Source organism: Macaca mulatta, chromosome 14 (assembly GCF_049350105.2).
Source record: "Macaca mulatta isolate MMU2019108-1 chromosome 14, T2T-MMU8v2.0, whole genome shotgun sequence".
NCBI lineage: Eukaryota > Metazoa > Chordata > Mammalia > Primates > Cercopithecidae > Macaca > Macaca mulatta.
In genome coordinates, this window is record NC_133419.1 from 38,526,353 (window position 1) to 38,547,552 (window position 21,200).

General features: G+C 35.9%; 1 long non-coding RNA gene across 1 annotated transcript in view; it reads right to left on the reverse strand.

Annotated features, from left to right (window-relative positions):
- LOC106993303 (uncharacterized) overlaps positions 1–21,200 on the reverse strand; it is a 233,053-nt gene that overhangs the window by 199,959 nt on the left and 11,894 nt on the right. The window contains exon 2 of the long non-coding RNA XR_001439508.3: positions 20,875–20,933. This is a non-coding gene — a long non-coding RNA (uncharacterized LOC106993303). The remainder of the gene's footprint in view (positions 1–20,874; positions 20,934–21,200) is intronic.

Genomic DNA, 21,200 nt, shown 5'->3' on the forward strand with positions numbered 1-21,200 from the left:
CATGAAAGAATCAAACTACTTTTTTCATTTCTGTCATTTCTGTCACTAAGTGTCATGTCCTCACATGAGCCATTTTGTTTTCTTCTGTTCCCAATTTTTCCCTTTCATCCAGGTCAGAGAACACTCTCTAGACTTATTACTCTACTGGCCATTCCTCCTCCAAACCCTTGAGTTGATATTTTTTCCTGTTGAAAGAAAGCGTAGTTTAATGATGTGAGCATTGGTATATACATGGGATTGTGAATTCTTTCCTCACTATGTCATCTTAGTGTTCAACATCTGTGAGCATCAGTTTTTTTGGCTGTAAAATGGAAAAAGATATTAGCAGTTATGAATATTCAATAAGCTACTACATGAAAAATTTCACATATAAAGTCTGGCCAGGAACAGATACATTCCTCCTCTGACTATCAACATTTTCTGAATGTGTATTGTTTCTAATTCTTTCATTTGAAATGCCTCAACACTGCTTCATTATGCTGAACTATCACCCTCTTCCAATTTAATTGGTGTTTCTAGTTCTAAGTGTCCTTAAAGTGTACTTAATCCCCATTTTCAACATGTGTTCAGGAACAAAAAAACCTAAGGCCAAATTTATATGTATAAGCAGACCAGGTGACCATTTACAAGGTAGGCAACGACTTAGAGAATGAAAATGGGAGGGCCTCTTGTCCTAAGCTTTCTTCCCCACCCACTTGTCAATTGTAAAAAATTTCCATGAAAATTTCCAATTGTAAAAAATTCTCATGAAGCTCACAGTATAATGAGAACAATTGACATTAAGTAAGTAGTTTCAATAAAGGCTGGTATGTTTTATAATAAGCTTAATCCAGGTACTTTAGGAGAGCATAGCTATAATACCTCACCTCCATCACCCAAGGGATTCAGGTAAAGCTTCATGAAAGATGTGCCTTTTAAGTTGAGACCTGCAGAAGGCTAAGATGTGCCCAAAAAAGAAAAGGGAGGAAAATCTTACAGAAAGAGGGAATAAAGGATACACAAGCCTGGTGACTAAAAACAAAAACAAAACAATGCATGGTATAGTTAAGTAAATAAATAAATTTTGTATCCCTGAAATATAGAATACATGAAAAAATAGCTAGAGATAAGGCCAGGGAAATAGGCAAGGATCAAAATCCTGTGAAACTGGATAAAGAGTAGGAAAGGGAGCATATGAGCCTTGCTAAGGAGGTTGTACTTCATGCTGAATTAATGCAGGGCCATTCCAAGATTTTAAGCAGAACAGTAGTATAACTGCATTTACTTTTATCAAGGTCATTCTGGTTGTAGTACATTGGAAGGGAACATGAATGAAAGCAGGCAGATGATTAAAGAAATTAATTACTGCAGCATTCCAGTGAGAGGATATTTGTAAGAGCTAATGCGGCAGTGATGATGATAATGATGATGATGATGGTGATGATCATGACCATGATGACGCCTATATTGACAATGGTGGAGGTGGTGACAGTGGTGCTGTCTTTAGGCACTATCAGGCTTATTTGCCTCCAAGTCTCTACAGCTGCACTGTTGAATCCTGTAGCCAGTAGCCACATGTGGCAAAAGAGCACTTTCAATGTGATAGTGAAACTGTGTCCAACTTAAACAAATGAGATAAAACAAAAAATGTAGTACCTCAGCTGTGCCAATCACATTACAAGTGCTCTTGAGCCACATGCACCTAGTGGCTCTCATGTTAGCTTGTGCAGGTATGAAACATTTCCATCACTGCAGAAAGTTCCACTGGACAGCCCTGCTCTATTGTTTTTCTCTCATCACATCTAGAACTGCTTAACTTCCAACTATATTTGTACCCAACCCTAGATTTTAGGACTAGTCTTATCTTTAGAAGGTGGAATTAGAGCATAATACAATACTTGAAATGCAGTAAGGACATTGTAATGCCCTAACAGTAAAATTAATTTAATGATGCTTGCTTTGACTTGCTCTTATGGGACTTCCAGATTTCCTCAAATTGTCTCTCAGTTATTTCAGGGATCACCTAGGCGACTTCTCATGTGTATACTTAAGTATACCATTTATAGTTAGTAAATAATTTCTTCTACTTCTTTCTCTCTTCTAATATATTTTCTTATCAATTTCCTTGTCCATGTAGGTCTGTCAAAGAATCTCGCTGACTTTTCTACCTCTGAGCATTTCCACAAAAATCCCTGCTATCTATCTGATCTCCTAGTACTCCTAGAATTATCAACATCAGCTGGGCATGGTGGCTCATGATTTCAGGAGTTCAAGATCAGCCTGGCCTACATGGTGAAACCCCATCTCCACTAAAAATACAAAAATTAGTTGGGCGTGGTACATGTGCCTGTAATCCCAGCTACTCGGGAGGCTGAGGTAGGAGAATTACTTGAACCTGGGAGGCAGAGGTTGCAGTGAGCTGAGATTGCACTGCTGCACTCCAACCTGGGCAACAGAGCAAGACTCCGACTTGGGGGAAAAAAGGAAAATTACCAACATCAAGGCACTAAAGAAACGCTGTTCCACCTGTCATCCTCGCTATGTCCAAACTGTGTGCCACCCAGAAGAGAGAGTGGGTGTACGTTTTCTGCATTCACTACTACATAATTATATAAGAGCACAGAAGCAGCACTGCTTGGCCTCCATATTTCACAGGGTCAACCATATAAACGGTTCCTGAGGATGTGTTAATTTAAGAAAACATTCAGTAAGCTTATACTGCATTCCCACACAAAGAGTACAAGAGCAATATATTCAACAACAGTAAAGCAAAATCAGTAAAAGTATTCCAAGTAAACTAAATAAGAAGGGTTTCCATGAACTGGGCAGTTGTTGGAACATGGGGTTGCTAGCCAATTCCAATATGTTCCCAGAATTATAATTTTGATACCAATTATCACATTACCCATCCCTCTTGTATCTTCTGAGCAGAGATCACTGGTTGATTCACCAGAATAAGCAGGGTCACTCTAAATTGCAGGAAAAAAACCTCAAAAACAACTGATGAAACTAGAATCTAATAACAGGTGTACCACAGTTCTTGAAACATATTTTTTTCTCTTTCCAGTCTTCCATTTTTACTAAAGACAAATCATGGTAAGAATGATTTGCTTTATTATATTTGTCCTGATTATTTATATAATGTGCAGCAAGAATAATTATTTTTCACATAGGCTTTTTAAATTGGCTTTGATGGAACTCTGTTCCAGAGAAGGAATCTCAGATAATATATACGTTTTTTAAAGCTGAGCCCAGCCATGTGTTTTCACCCTCTAATACCAATGAGTTGGGTAAATTTCTTTCCTGTTGAAGTCATAAGATAACTTGGGGCTCCTGGGCCTGTCAGAAAGTGACATTTTTTTTACTTACACAGGTTAGGAACCCTGCACAGGGACTGTGTAGACAACGTATGAGGCCAGTTTTCCCAAAAGGCTTTTATTGGCTCTTTAACTCAAATTTGATTCCTTACAGGAAAGCACATTGTTCTAATCAAAGTCTTGGTAAAATAACCAGTTTCTCCAGTTGTGTCCTAATACAAATGAAAACAGATTCCTCTTGCACTTACGCAAATAATTATATTGGCATGAGTTAATAATACTAGCAAATAGTTTCCAAATTCTGCAGAAATTAGGTAGAGAAAAACAAATACGCTCCAAATTTCTTTCACAGGAGTATGCTTTACTCAATTGTTAAAAGCTGCCTATATCTCAAAAGAAAAGTTTCCTTGACTCCAAAAAACAAAAGATCAGCACCATTTTCAGCAAAGCATCAAAAAGATTACTTCAGTCTTCTACTAGTTCAGTCCATGCAGTTAACTCCTGTTCTGCTTCATATTCATGAACATTTCAGCTTCTCATGAGAGTGCTGAAAGTTTTTCTTCTATTCTAATATCACAATCACAAAAGTTATCAGGAACTTGCATTCAAGAGCACCTGTCAAAGTCCTATAGATGATTAAAAACCACATTTTAAAGAGAATTAAAATAAGACAATTGTCTGTGAATGACAAAATGTCTTAGGACAGCTACAGTCAAAAACACAATTGACAAGGAAATTTGATTACTTTTGTGGCATACAATAATTTTACCTAACAATTATAACTATTAATAACATACACTAAATTACATCAAAATTATAGGAGTTTTCCATTAATTTGAAAAACATACCAATAACATATTTATACAAATACAGCCCAAAGAAAGCCAAACATCATTTCATACGTGACAATGCTTCCTGATGATTTTTATACCATCTAAGTCAAACTTCACCCTTTGCTTTAGTGTACTCTTAATGTCAACCCCAATTCTTAATAAAATAATCTTATATTCTTTTATTAAGAATCTTATAGACAAATCTTTTCGATTTTAATCAGTTTGATCTTAATATAGGATTCTCATAAACCTTTTATCATCCTTTATAATTTTTTTTTTTTTTTTGGTTAAAGAGTAGGTTAGTGCTCTAAGAAAAATGTGTTGTGCTTTTATTCCAATGCTCAATTTATGGAAAAACTGAATAATACTTCTTTAATGTTAGCCAATATATTAACACACATAATTTCTTTTACAAGATTAATTTTTTACAAACCTTCCACAACTTGTTCAAACCTTCAACTTTTCCCTATCTAACTTAAAACAATCCTTTAACCCTCTAAACCAGGCCAAAAAAAAAATTATTCACATTTCCATGCCTTCTTAGACTCTTTTACCAAAAACACATTTCACTATCCTTATACGTCTTGCATGTAAAACTGTTTTAGTTTCTCAAAGATTACTTAAGTCATATGAACTAAAAGGCATTACCTTTTTTACTTTTCTCACAAAATATTTGATTTAAGCACTTACTACATTTTTTTTTTTTTTTTCCTGAGACGGAGTCTTGCTCTGTCGCCCAGGCTGGAGTGCAGTGGCCGGATCTCAGCTCACTGCAAGCTCCGCCTCCCAGGTTTATGCCATTTTCCTGCCTCAGCCTCCTGAGTAGCTGGGACTACAGGCGCCTGCCACCTCGCCCGGTTAGTTTTTTTTTTTGTATTTTTTAGTAGAGATGGGGTTTCACCGTATTAGCCAGGATGGTCTTGATCTCCTGACCTCGTGATCTGCCCATCTCGGCCTCCCAAAGTGCTGGGATTACAGGCTTGAGCCACCGCGCCTGGCCAAGCACTTATTATTTTTAAGCCCATTAATTTGGAGAACTTTTATATATAAACATCACACACACAACATATATAAATACACAGACAGATAGAAGATCCAGTAGTTGTAAGGTTTTTCATTTACCAGTTTTTAAGGTTCTCTTTAAAGCATGCAGTTTCTACTACTTAATTAGCAGGCACAAGTGGAAGGCAAAACAAATCCCCAAAAGTTAAGGATCCCATTTTTACACCAGATCATAGATCCCAAAAAGAGAAACACTATGAACCCAGAAAGTGCAATGATTTTACTGTGCGTTTTATTTGATGACAATATTATTTGATGACAATATTATGCATATCCACTATGTCTGTACATCCAAAGAAAGAGAATCAGTTAGGGAATTTGCTATTTGAGAGAAGCCATATAAAAATGTCTAGATAGTGTAGTGCAATAGGTAACAAACAAATATATATATTATAGATACATATATTATAACAAAAGAAAAAGTTTCTTTATACACATTGAGGTTCAAGTGTGTGTCATTTAGGTATTCTTGGATTACAGGCTACAGAATATAACCCTGGTTGTTCTTAATAAAAATAATAATAATTTATTGGAAAGCTGACCATTTCCATAAAGTACGAGAACTTGGAGAACCTACCTCAAAAGAGACATAAACAAGTCCAGTCTAATAATCTAGATAATGAGAGAGTCTGATACCTTTAAAGGTCTGAAAGACACAGTTACCATCTATTCTCTCTGAGGGCTGCTACCTGTGAGGTTCCATCTATAGAGCAAGACCACCTTTGCTAGCCAAGCCTCCTCTCCCTCCCATAACCTGTTTTGCCATGATCCAAGTTCCTATTGCTCTTGTACATTCAAGATGGTATAAAAGTATCACCCATTTTGCTTTTCTTTGAGTTTTTATATTTTATGTGACTCTGGTGCACACGTGCGCACATAATAAAATATGTATGCCTTTTTTCCTGTTACTCTATTATCAATTTGTTTTATAAACTAAAATTATCAAATCTTCAGAGGAAAAATTTAAATTTCCCTATACCCTGATTCATTTCAAGGTGTAATTTTCCAAATAAAATTTAAGTTACTATTGTTACCAGTAAGAGGGAGAATACATGCTTGGCACTATAAGATAGTAAATATTACCCACCAAAAGCCAGTTGTGCAAGCACAAAATAGCAAATATATAAAGTACATGTGAGAAGAAGATTCAAGATTTTAGATACCATTAGGTACCATATAAAATTTATATATGAAAATGTTAATATAGATAGATGTATATATGTACATATAGGTACATAAACACACACATACACACACACACACACACACACACCCCACACACACACACAAATACTAATTACATTAATCAGACCACATTAGGAAAATTGATCTTCACACCTTGAGATCAGCATAGATAATTCCAGTATGTTTATAAACACACCTGCACTCTTATACACACCTACCCCCACATACACACTTCTAATTGATATGGCTCACTTCACCAGCTTGGAGCATAAGTAAGTTCATAAAATATACTATTAAAATAAATTGCTCAAGCCCTCATTTGTCTAACTTGGCAGGATGTCTCGTTCCTTTTGCTTTCTACTTTCTAGTTTCTGAAAACCCTGAGAACTTACTTGGATCAAAGGGCCCAGTTACATCTGGGTTCCAAACATGAGGCAAAGAGAAACCTAAGAGCTAGAATGATATCTTGGCTAGTTTTAGTATGCCATCACTTCCATCATTTCTAATTAAGTCACTAATAAAAACTGACATTTAAAATTATGGTACATGCTTGTCACTACTGTGGTTACACTCTTGCTGTTCCAGATCTTTCCAGAAGCTACATGTGCTGCTCCCAACCCCACTCAATACCTACATGTAAGTGAAGGGAGTATGACCAGGACTGAGCAGACATTAAACAATATTTGTTTTTCTTCCTGGGTACATATTACATCTATATTTCCTAGCTTCATTTGGAGTTAGTTTGAGACTCTATAAACAGATTCTGACCAATGCAAATGAGAGGAAGCAATGAATGTCAATTTGAGGACTGACTATAATACCCTGACTGATTGCCTGTGTTATTTCTTTCCTTTCCATGGCAGATGTGGAGGTTATACATTAAAGATGATGATATCACAAGATGGAAGGAGCCTGGATCCCTGAGTGATAAATTGGAGGAGAGTTGCACAGGGAAGCTCTCTAGGAAAGCTGTCCATCAGGTTGGAAATGATACATAAGCCTTTATCCTGTTAAGCCACAGAGGTTTGAGGTAATTGTTACTACATCATAATCTATGACTAAAACAGAAAGCTCCTTTGAGGATTACAACTCTCCAAGAATATATTCACACCCTTAGTCATTAATTCCAAGGCATAATCTTTTTAGTAAACCGGCTTAGTTAGTCATGAGCTATGTAAAAGTCAGTTTTCTTCTCCAGCCATTTAAGAGTCCAGGCCAATAATCCAGATGTCTATTAGTCTCATAGCTAGTTCTACTTGGCAGCCTTCGGCACGCTTTCCAGTTGTCACACCTCAGCTGGGAACGTCTCAACCCATCAGAGAGAGTCTAATAAAATTACCCCTCAAAAAACTGGTATTTGATGTTTCTATTTCTTTCTTCCCAGGGGGCTCATTGATTACTACGCAAATTTACCTAAGACATCCCCAGAGATGAACTCTATATATCAAGGAGTTTTATGGGGGCTGCCTCAGTTAGTAATTGAGAAACTGTATTAAATCATTCCTCTAGAATAGGGGCAAACAGACTTGAGCCTCTGGTAAATTCTGGTCAGTGCCCTGCTTCTGTACAGCCTGTAAGCTAAGAATGGTATTACCATTTTTAAAAAGTGTGTAAGTTTGAACAAGGAGAAGAAAAAGGAAAAGAAGGAGGAGCAGCAGCAGCAGCAAAGACCTCATGTGGTCCCCAAAGACTTAAGCCTTTACTTCCTGGCTTTACAGTAAAAATTTGCTGGCCTCTGCTTTAGAGCAATGGGTGAGAGCAAACCTTAAGTTGGCATAATTATGAGGACTCAGTTAAGTGATATTTCCTAGAAAAAGAAAATTTACTCCAAGGTGATTTTCAGTGCCCATTCTTAGAAATAGACATACATGGAATTGCTTTTTAAGCTTAGCCTCACTTAAGTATCTTGCTAAAATTTAGCAGTGTATATATGAATGTGAATAAATTTGGAAAGTTATATGCCAAAATATCAAAAGCCTCTCTTTTTGCATAGAAATGCTTCATAGATCATTTAAAAATATATATTTTTTGCCATCTGTGGTTTTCTAATTTTTCTCCAATAAAAATATATTACTTGTATTATTTTTCAAAATATTTTCAAAAAAGAATTGTGTATAATTCTGGGTGAAATTAGAAATAGGAACATTAACACATGAAATGTATGTAGAGGTTAAGTCTTATGAAAAATAATTTAATGAACCGTGGGAATTTCTCCTGGACATAAGAAAATTCAAAGGAGCTGTGATCACATCTCTGAAATATCAGAAAGAGCCATCAGGGGAAAAAGGAATTTAACTTATTCTATGTGATAAGAAGGAGTAGGAATAGAACAAATTGGGCAGTCCATAGGGAGACCAGTTTCTGTTTATTATAAGAAAGCTCTTTCCAAAAGTCAGAGCAGGGCAATATTTGTGATTGTCATGAAAGGTGTTGAGAAGTACATTGGATAAATATTTGACAGGGAAGTTGTAAAAGAGATTTGATCATACACAATAGGACTAGACAGGGGTCTTTGAATCTATTTCTAATCCTGTGTACAAGCACACAACACTGAGTCTCTGAAAATATTGCTGATCTCAATAATGCATCCTATGTCTACTCAGGTCACATACAGTCTGCACATCGACATAATGCCTAGTCATTACTCATCTTTTTCTAGTTATTCATATATAACATTTCTGGAACCAAATTCATGGGGAAGAATCAAACAATCTGATTGTATTCTATCCTTGCACTGACAAGAAATCTTCGGTAGAAACATGGTACCTGACATGCCTCAGTTCCTACCCAGATAGCAGGAAGAAAGAGAGGGCAGGCAGACCGTAAAGGAGTAGGAAAGAAATTAGAGGAATGGCACAGGAGTGGGTGTGATACAACCAGGGCTCTTTTTCCAGAACTAAGACAAAATTACCAGGTGACTATATTTTCTCTCCAGGAAAATCAACCCTATCTTGCTTCTTTCCATTGTTTCTGGACTTTGTGTAGATTTCTTTTTTTCTTTCTTTCTTTTTTTTTTTTTTTTTTGGTCTTTCTGATTTTTTTATTATTTTAAAAATATTTTTCTTGTCTTAGTTATTTAAAAGTGATCTAAAGAAAAGAGTAATGTATCCAGATGGCAGTGTTAAAGCAACCTGGAGAAAGTAGCTAAGCAAGTTGTGTGATCAAAGACAGCTTCTTTTTCGGTATAATTAAACACTTTTAGGGGTAAAAACCCTACAGAAAAGAACAGAGTTAAAGGTGCAGCCATTGGCCTTCTACCTAAAAGTCAGAAGTCAGAACAGCATGTAATAGGCCTCAAAGACTAGGGACACAAGAAACTACTGAAGCAAATCTTAAGATTGGTCTTTTTTTCCTCGCCCCCAAAAGCTGCTTAAGATTAAATTACAGGATGTTGATGATGTTTATATGTCCTTGGAAGTCACTTCCAATCTCTGTGCCTCATTTTCATCTGAAATAAGATTAGAACTACTGTTCCTAACCCAAAGTCACCGGGATCCTTATGGCTTTAGGAATACAAGATAATAACAAAAATTATTAAATTGTTTTTAATTATCTCTAAAAGCTTAATGGAAAACATAAGCCATGAAAGTAATCAAACTATTGAGTGTCTGCTTTTGTTTAACATTTATCAATGCATTTAGATCATATTGGTTTATAAAGGTGATGAATAGTGCTAACTGGCTACTAATCATTTAACTTGTACTTTATAAGTTAATTTATTTATTGAACTCTATAGGACTTGCTGGGATATAAATGGTGAACAATGTTGGTAACCAAACATGGTCACCCTGGTCATGACCTTTGTGAAGCTCTCTATTAAGTGAAAAAATAAATGAAAGGAGTCTGTGCTGATAAAAAGATAGAAAACTCCAGAGTAGGCAATTTCTAATTGTCCCTCAAGTCCTTATATTCTTCAGTTTTAGGTTTTTAATTTCTGTAGCCTAAATTTGCCATGATCGTATTTCATATTTCATATTTCATCGTTCATTCAAAATTAGCTTCCTAGGATAAACTTGGGAAATCCCCTCTCCTGCAAAGAAGAAAAGGGTGACATTTATCATTACAGAAGCAGTAAAATTGACAACCAGCCTTCTTTGACTGTATCGTAGGTACCATTTAAAGGATAAAACAGCTTTTGAAAATGTAAACCCCAGTCCTTTGCTTTGCCAAGGTTTTCCCTCTTTAGGAGGGCCAGGTCTGGTGTTCTTAAGCACGCAACTATTTCTTTATGTATGTTTCCATAAAGCTGTTTTTAAAATAAAAACATTTACTTTGGATCTTCCTTGTGAGCAATGACAAGAATGGAGTTGACAACTACACAGAGAATCTCAGTGCCCACCTTTTCAAACTCTAGACGTTTAAGTGGCCAAAGTGTAGTCTCTTTCTTTCTGTAATGTACTATTTCAAGTCTTTCACATCTGCCATTGGTATTATTTTAGTAATTGGTTTTTTGGCCTTCAATCTTACCATCTGACTATAGCAGTAAGATAACTCATTCTAAGGCATAGTTCTAAAAATACCTCCACTTAAAATCCTTCAAAGGCTTTTCACGGAATACAGAAAGAAGCGAAATCTTCTTAGCCTGGGATTCAGGGCACTGTATGTTCTGGTCTGGAATTATTTTTAGACTTTCTTCCCATTACAATCTCCTCTATCATTAATTCTAGCAATAATTCTGTACTTATTGTCCTCCATTGTATCATGTACTTTTCATGCCTCCAAGCTTTTGTTCATGATGTTCCCACCAACAAGATTTTTATTTTCATTTGGAATTTTTAAAAATTAAGCCCTTTGGGGACCAGTTGACATATTTCTTAAAGAAACATAAGATCCTCTCAGCAATTCTGCCTCTGTACTTCATTGGTACTTTGAACATGTTATATTTGACCTTACATCGCATTACATAGACTTGCCTGTTACATTTATGAATGGCTAGAGATCAAGAATTAAGTTTTGAATCTTGAATTTCTCCAAGGACTTCACAGAATCTCTAAAAAAACTTAGTTGCCCCCAAAGTAATCAACTGACAAATTATTTTCTCAAAAAGATCCCAGAGAAATAAAGTGCCCACATACGAAGAAATGTCTTCCTGTTACTTAAGAGCGAAAAAGTAAGACTTCTTTAATTTTTTCATGTTTCAGATAAGCCTCCATAATCTTCATTAAAAGCTTCCCTCAGCTACTTTGGTGTTACCAAGTTACTAAATGTCATGACCAGTACTCTGGTTGCTTTATTGTATTTTATTCTACCAGATTAGGAGCCTGCTCTCTGCTGACTGCTACTGGAAAATCATCCTTACCGCAGATATTGCCAAGGGTCCTGAACACAAAGATTCTTCCTGATCTCTGAAAAGAACATGTTACCAATCAAGAAAAAACAAATTTTCTTTACTTCAAAGTAGAGAATATCCTCTGCGGGAATCAAGGATGAAGAGCCTGAGGTTTTAAGGAGATCTGACCAGAGCTGCTCAGACGTGTCAGGCACAGAAGAGGATCCTGAGGCAAAGCTAGAGTGGCCAGTCACTAAGCCACAGGAAAGAAAACAAGCCAGAAGATTAAAGAAAGAGTAGCGCTCAATAGATAGGCAGACTTGGTGTCAAAGGTAGAATAACATGGAACCAACCGGAGTGTCCATCAACAGATGAACGGATTTAAATAATGTGGCATATATACACAATGGAATACTATTCACCCCTAAAAAAGAGGGAAATCCTATCATCTGCAACAACATGAATAAACCTGGCAGATTATTATGTTAAGTGAAATAAGCCAGGCACAAAAAGACAAATGCCACACCATCTCACTCATGTAAGGAATCTAAAAAAGCGTCAAACTCATGGAAGCAGAGAGTAGAATGGTGGTTATCAGAGGCTGAAGCTGTGGGGTTGAGGAGATATTGGTCAAATGTACAACATTTCAGGTAGAGAGAAGAATGTGTTCAAAAGATCTATTGTACATTATTGTGACTATAGTTCATAATAATCTATTGTGTACTTGAAAGTTGCTGAGATTTTAAATGTTCTCATCACAAAAAATAAGTATGTAAGGTAATGTATATGCTGATTACCTCGATTTAACCATTCTACAAAGTATATGTATATGAAAACATCATGTTGTATGATATATATATCATAAATATATAGAATTTTTATTTACCAACCAAAAAAAGGCAGGGTAAAGATTCCACTTCATAAGTGATTATTGTTTTTCCCTTGTTATTAAAAACATATGAATTTCTATTTCAGAATTTAGCATGAGGTATAAGTGAGCAGAGATGTTTCCAAACAAGAAAAAGCTCAATATTTAGCTAACTTACACAGCCTTACTATGATAAAATATATGATTCTATTAAGCTCTAAGAAATATTCATAATGGTTTGTAGAATTTTGCAAGCTCCCAGGAGCCCAGATTTAATACATGAGGGCATCATTACAGTGGATCTATCCCAATGCAATCACATTTATTTTTGGAACACCTTTATTTCAGGAAGAATATTTCCTCTAGCTTTACTTTCTCATCCTACTGCTTTACTCCCAGTAAAGAAGGTCTTCATTGTAAAATTCAGAGAATTTGAAAATCCCTCTGAAGCCACTTTTACTTTAATTGTTCAAGTCTGCCAATCTACCCTCTTCCTTCATGAAACCTAAGGCTGCCATCTGCAACTATTTGAAGATAAAGAGGTCTAGATCCAAGCCTTACAAAAAATTTTCTTCAAGGGAGGCTTAAAATGCATCCTGTGACATGAGAGTCGCATGATACCAGCTGAGAATAAGGCCTTTTGAGGCTGCTGGAGAAAGCGCTCAGTGGAGTGAGAGCAGAGAGGCTGCTCTCATCAGCCACGATTCACACACTTTGAGGAATCATCCCCCTTCCCTCTGTTCATGAGTGATTTGTGCTCAGTGAGCTGACATTTTCTCTTTTTATTCATTTATTTTTATTAAAAATCAATACATGCCTTACTATAAAAATTCTAAATAAAAATACTGCATAAAAAGCCAAATTATTCTTTTACCACGCCCTTATATCCCCAATTTTACAGTCAGTCCCAAGTCGCTATGTATCCTTACACATATTATTGTCTACATGTGTTAAAAAGAGTATGCGCATGCATTTTTGTTATCTACATAATATTTCATCACCTTACATATGATATAATTGTATTTCATGCACATCGTTTCATATAAATCATCACGTCCATGCAGTGTGTTCTTTTCACAAGCTTATGAAGTGAACTAGAAATAGAAAAATGTTTTTGTGTCTTTTTTTTTTCCCCTGGAGATTTGATCTTCTGCTTAATTCCAAATAATCAATTTGCACTCCCCTGTTCTGTAGCTGCAACTAGAGAACAATTTTAATATTAATATTTGCTTCTTGCATTTCTTTACCATGCCCTTCAGTGAAAATTTACCCTCCTTTCAGATAAAGAACAGCTGTAGAGCGGTTGTCAGCCACTCAGTATTTCAAAGTAGAAAGATAAAGGCTGATCATTAGAAACCTATAACACAAATAAAAAGCAAGTCTTTGCTGGATGGTTTACTGCAGATCATTTCTGTTTTCTTCTTTTCCTCTATCTTTACCCCTTTCTATCTTTCATGTGTCCTTTACTTCTCCTCTGTTTTGACCTCTCTTTTCCTGGGTGGTTCTCCGCTGCCTGTCGGCATTTCTGTTCTTTGCTCTTGCTTTTCAATTCTATCCTGTCTTACTCTCCTACTTAACTATTGATTTTATAAAATTATAGTACTTCTAAAAACATTTTTGTGGTAAAGGCCCAATTGAACATACTGTGGCATAATTACACACAGAGCACTATATAACCATTAAAATTTATAGCATGGAAATAAATTTTTAATATGGAAAAATGTATATGATACATTGTGAATTTTTAAAATCTACAAAACAGTATATATATATGTATATAAAATCCTGTTTTGGAGATAGTTCTATTTATAGAGACATACGATTTTTAGATAACAGTTTATGGGGTTTATATTTGGATAGTGATGACGTTATATTATTTTACATTATTTCTTTTCACTTTTTATATTTAAAATTTTTTTCTTATTTAGTATACATGTGAAATAAAATGTTTTTAAAGAAGTAACTTTAAACACATTTGCTGCATTTATTGAATGAAGTCATTTTGTCTTTTCTAAAATTTCGGTAAGAAAAATTATGAAGTTAAAAGTGCATAACAAAGGAAAAAATTAAATTAAAATTAAGATTTGAAGTAAATAAAAGATAAAGTAATTTTTCAACCACTTAAAAGCCTAAGAAACAAGTACAAGACAATTTTTCTATGCAGGGGTAATGAGGGACTTTGAGTTGAGGCAGCTGCCACAACCAAAAAGATACATATTCTGCTTATTTTCCAGGTTCACATTGCCCCACATGGCCTGAGGTCTACTAGGGCCGACACAGTCAGCCTGGATGGAAGTTAGGGGCAGAGCCCTATAAATGTATTTGTCATTTCAGCATCTTTCTGAAGACAAAACAAAACAAATAAAAAATAAACTTAAAAAAATACATTTCTTTTTACCTGTCTGTGGCCCTTGACTGAATTCCTAGTCCCAAACCTTTCCTCTACTCTGAGATTCTGGGCCCTAAAAACAAACAAAATCTAGCAGGTCTAGGGGAAACCACAGGAGTTAAACATGAAAAGGCTGCCATCTGGTGGCCTCTTAGATCGTGCTTTAATTGTCAGTTTAATTATGCAACACAGCTGGGTCATATTAAACTTGTTTCAAACTGTAGTCCATAGATTATACATACAAATCCTATTCATGCATTCGAGAAGAATTGGGTTCTTATATGGTCATTTTTTATTACTTTTTATGAAGAAAGGGTCATTTGAATTAGGGTGTGTGGCCCATTTCTGGCAGCTTTGCCATTAACATGACTCTGAATGACTTACTGTCTTCAGTCTTTGGGGACTCTTAGAAATTCACAGTGCACCTTACTGTGTGTGTTTGCTGCACACTGACGACGCTTTCCAGACCCGGGTAGAGGCAGCCACACAGAAGGTCTCTGTGTATTAAGCCAACAGAGACTATATTATAAAGAGGTCTTAGAATTCCATCATATGCAAAAAATTGTATCTGGAGGCTTTATTCCAACACACAAACACACACAATATTCATCTATTCATTTGCTTTTCCAATATTTGAGGAAAAGGCATGGTGGGCTTCAAATTGCCTTTTGTCGTTTTATCTGATGGCAGATGGCTCCTCGGTCAAATAATCAATGTTGAAATTACTGAAACATTGAAATTACTGAAAAAGACTTCAAATCTCTTCCAATATAGGCTCCTCAGACATAGAAAGTACTATATGACCAACTGTCAACCAGTTCCTGAGGGCTGCAGTTTTTGGAAACAAAAAATTCAAAGGAGTGAGTTTCTCTAACTTTCAATGCAACTGTGGCTGGCTCATCCTCTCCTCCCTCAAAATCAATTCTGAGAATTCGTGTTCTTATTGACTCATCATTCTCAGACATCATACTAAGTTCTCCCTCTAAATATCCCCTGATATCTTGCCTCTTCAGTCATCTTTCTTTTATTTTCATTATTCTCTTCAGCTACTTCCTCCTAGTATATAAAGTAGTAAAAACTCCATTATCCCTAAAACACAACAAGAGCAAAAACTAGTTTTGCTCCATCCGATATTTTTCTTAAGCCACCATTCCTCCAAGTTTTTCTTCTCTCCCTTATAAGCCTCTCAAGGGTATAATTTACTTTTCTGTCTTTCTGTGATTTTGAGGATGTGACTTAGACATGGAACTCAATTGGATACATAGATTAAGATGTCCTCAATAGTGACACCGTATCTTAATTAATCAGAACAAAAAGGTCATCCAGAAAACAAATATGGTTTGACAAGAAAAGAGGGCCGAGGATTAGAGGTTAAGAAAAGCCTACCTATAAGAGGCAGACAAAGAAAGCAGGGTCAGCATAGCAGCCCAGGTGGAACTTTCGGACATCGCCCTGTAAATACACTTGTGTTTTTGACATCTTCCTGAGGACAAAACAAAAGAAAGGAAATAAAAATAAAATAGAAAGTAGTTGATGAAGAGGGGCCGAATGATGAAAGAACAAAGTGGATACAGCCAGTACCAACAATGGTAGTAGAAGTGAGAGGTGAAGCCGGCAGGGGTTCTGGGTCAAGTGGGGACTTGGAGAACTTTTCTGTCTAGCTAAGGGCTTGTAAACGCACCAATCAGCACTCTGTGTCTAGCTAATTGGGTGGGGACTTGGAAAACTATTCTGTCTGGCTAAAGGATTGTAAATGCACTAATCAGCAACCAGTGTCTAGCTAAATGTTTGCAAATGCACTAATTAACACTGTGTAAAAATGGACCAATCTGCTCTCTGTAAAATGGACCAATCAGCAGGATGTGGGCGGGGCCAAATAAGGGAATAAAAGCTGGCCACCCCAGCCAGCCGCAGCAACCCGCTGCAGTCCCCTTGTATGCTGTGGAAGCTTTGTTCTTTTGCTCTTTGCAATAAATCTTGCTGCTGCTCACTCTTTGGGTCCACACTGCCTTTATGAGCTGCAACACTCACTGCAAAAGTCTGCAACTTCACTCCTAAAGCCAGTGAGACCACGAATCCACTAGGAGGAATGAACAATTCCGGACGCACTGCCTTTATGAGCTGTAACACCCATGGCAAAGGTCTGCAGATTCACTCCTGAAGCCAGCGAGACCAGGAACCCACCAGAAGGAATAAACTCCGGACACATCTGAACATCTGAAGGAACAAACTCCTGAAACACCATAACTTGGTTATGTCTATTTTTAAAAAGGATGAAGTTGATATATGGGATAATTACTCAGGATTTCAGAATCTTCACATTGACTGTCTATGTATTATATTCCACCTTGTTCTAGAAAGAATTTCAGAAGGCTTATTAAGCGACTTGTACAGCACAATAAAATATCATAAAGTAGCCTAGGTTAAATGTGGACAAAGAAATAAAAACTGTAAAAGAGTGGATCTGAGATAGAAACATAAATAAGGCTAATTCTTCAAATTATAATGAGCAACACATTTAACATGGGTGTGAGCCAGAAATTTTAGTCTAAACTTTCTGGCAGTAATGTCAAAAGTGGACAACCTGGCAATTAAACCAGAGCATCATGCAATAAAACCAGATGGGTTACTAAACTTTTAAGTAATCTTGGATTACTTGAGAGGGTAACCTCTTATTTGTATGTGTTTCACGTGAAAATTATTTTTGTCTGCAACAAGATTATCTCTCTCTTTCTTGACACCCTCCACCCCCACCCCATTATACACAGATGCACACACAGAAAAAAGTACCAAAGCTGATAGTAATTGAAGAATAGGTAATATCTGCATTTTCCCATATCAGCTAGTTTTGGTGGATAATTTAACATTCCTTCCTTTGCCAAAAATAATTCTAGACAATATTCCCTTGATATACAAATATACGATTGATTATTTTGCACTTTTTTGTGATAGGCTTGATAAAATTACAATTTATAGATAGGGTGATTAGGAGAAGAGAAGTGAGAGAGAAGAAAAAATGAAATTTTCTTTTAGATTTTTACTATGATATGAAAACCTATGAGCCAGTGTTTGACCTTGATTGTAAGAGAGCTACACCATGATGCTTAACTGAATCTGTTGCCAAAAGTTACCTAAATTTGTCATACAGATAATATTGTGTGTCTAAGGAAATATTATAAAACTCATGCAAGTCAAATGTGTAGGAGATCAAGTACTAACTGAAATAACATATAGACATAAGAAGACAGTGTCATTTGCAGTAAAGTATAATGAGCTGCTAAATTAGGTACTGTGGTCTTAAAAGAGCAAAGTATTTTTGGACAAACCCAAGCCAAAGTAAGTTCTCCAAATGAGAAAGGCTCATTAAAGTAAGATGTTTGGGCTCCACATTTCTGCAATAATGATAATCAGGTACTCCATAACAAGGCGTTGGTGGATTGCTGCTTTTATAGGCAAAGCCACTACAAAGTCTTGGCAAGTTTCGTTTTTGTTACATCCCAGCCATCAATCCCAACGGACTCTATACAGCTTCTAAAATAGAACATTTCATTTAGCGAGGGAGAATTTTATGGGGCTTATTAAATAATACCCTTGTGAGCAAAAAGAGATAGAGAAATGACCTTAATTACAGTTTGAAATTGAATGGAGAAACACACACACATATTGGACAACACAAAAACACATTCGTTATATGACAATTGGAAGAAAGCTTGAGTCCAGGAAAAGAATAAGTCCTAGTAGAAAGGTCATGAGCTTTGGAATTATATAAATCTGGATTTGTGTTAAGTGTATGATCTTGGGAAAGTAGAACAACTTTCTCGGTCTCAATTTTCTCACCTGTAAAATAGGAATAGTGATACCTATTTTTCAGAGTGGATAGAAAAAATAAGGAGATACATTGATTAACATACCTTGCACATAGCCAAGGCATACAGAAGAGTCAACACATGATGACCACTTTTTAAGGTTTTTTGACATTCTGCATAAAGGTATAGCCCTTAGTTTTAGAAATACAGGGTCTAATAGGAAGATGTGCAACACACAGTGATACATTTTTGACTGAAGCTCTAGAGTCTGAGATGAAAATAAAGGGTGAATGAATTTAAACAGTTGTAACAATAGCAATAATAGATACTATTCATTGAGTACTTTTTATACCCAGTCACAATGCTAAAAGCTTTAATACACTATTTAATTTTATTCTGTGAATATCTTGTTTTACATGGAGAATCTCAGAAAAACTAAAAAATTAGATAAGTAGAAAGTGAATTCCATTCCTCAGAGGGAAATTATATAAGGTCACTTAAGAAGCTTTCAACTTCAAGTAACAAAAGCTAAACTCAAATTCTGTAGTTTATTGATTCACATAATTAAAATGTCCAAAACTAGGGTAGCTCTAGTTGATATTTGGCCCTGAAATTTATTATTTTAAGAACCAATTATCATTTAGTTCCTGCTCTGTCTTCCAAAGATTTGCTGATTGAACAATTTAAATTGTGTGCTTATCCATTATCAATTACTTGGGCTTAAGGAATATGATGTGCGAACTCCTTTAAAGCTGACTTAATGTATGCCCTTGTGAACCAGTCACTATAGCCAGAAAGGAGGATGAAATTATGCTTATCAGTGAAGGCCTACAAGGGCCTCTTCTTGCTCGGGAGATACGGATATCAATCCTATTCGAACTTTAGGATTGTGAAAAGTGGAGTTCTTTTGGGAAGGGAAAGGAAGAGTAGAAGTATTCACTCAACAGAGTAACCGTGAAAGAGGATTAAAAGTGAAATTCTGGGAAAGCACCATGCTTAGAAAACAGACTAAAAAGTGACTTTGCAAGAGAATGAGAGTGTTTGAACATGTAAGAGGAAAACAAGAATATTACTCTCATTTGATCATAAAGCCTCACTTAACATTTTGCAATAATCTTCTCTTTCTCTTGAAATATTCTAAAATTCCTTTTTGCTTTTTAAAGAGAAGATATGGAGAGTCCAATCTCAGGCATATTGTATGGTGTTTGTTGTGGAGGGTCCTCTGACTTCCAACATTACAAGGTCTCTGTGATGCCTTTGGACTGGGCATAATCCCCACTGCCACTCCCAAGGTATTAGAAGACCAAAACATTCATCCCATAGCTGCACTTCTTAAGCACACAGCATCCTGAAGGACATGCTCAAACTATTTTCTACTAGATGAGATTACTCATTGAAACTAAACATACAGCATTGCTTTATGGAAACAACATAAATTGAAAGGGTCCTACAGATCTGAATTGGAATCTGACTTCTAATGCTAGTTGCATGACCTTAACCAAGCTACCTCATCCTTTTGAAGCTGAGTTTCCTGACAATAAAATGGGAAAATTAACGCTATCTTGAAAAGTGTTTATAACATCGAATAAAACAATGTGTACCTATTAGTTAGCATGATGCATCATAATTGTTCAATAAATGGCATCTATTATATGTTTTAAAGTTTCACATGTGTGTAATGTATAAATTCCTGTTATTATCTCACCTCCCTTCAAAAAGAAAAGGGAGTATAAATAATAGTGTTCACTCATATAAGAATTGAAGTCAAGTTTTCTAGGTATGAATTTCAAAGTCACTTTTTAATAATTGTGTGTTCTTGGACAACTTATTATCTCTGTACCCAGATTCCCAATCTGTAAGCTAAAAATAATAATAGTACTTTCTCGAAGTGTTGTTAGGAAAATTAAAATACATGATAGATGTGAAGTTCTTAGACCTGCCCCTGATGCTCACGAAGAAAGCAGTAAACATTAGCTTGAATTTCCATTATATAGGATGATGATGAGAGGACTTATAACTTTAATAGAGATATCTCAGGGATGCTTCACTCCCCAGGGCACTTTTTAATAACCTGACCTCATTTCATGAGAGTACTCTTCTCCTTTGTTATCTTTAGGCACACGATCTGGTCAAAGATATATGAACTCCTGGTGAACCCATACTCACCTTCGTGCCCAGCCTTTGATGTACAACGTGGTCAGAATAGCAGCAACCACTTCACAGGCCTGTTGTGAAAAATAAATGACATGACATTTTCTAACTATCCAGATCTAGATAAGATTACATGGGAGCTCCATCATATACTACCTAGAATTTCAAATCCTTCCTCAGGTGAAACTGAATTTTACACTCTCATGTTTAATTCTGGTCATGAGATTTTGCTTTTTCTGATTTTTTTCAGGATTATGAAGACTTCCCTTCCCACACGCTTCTGAATTCTATAATGGTTTTATCAGAAAATAGGGCCCGTCCTTGAATATCAGAAAAGAAGA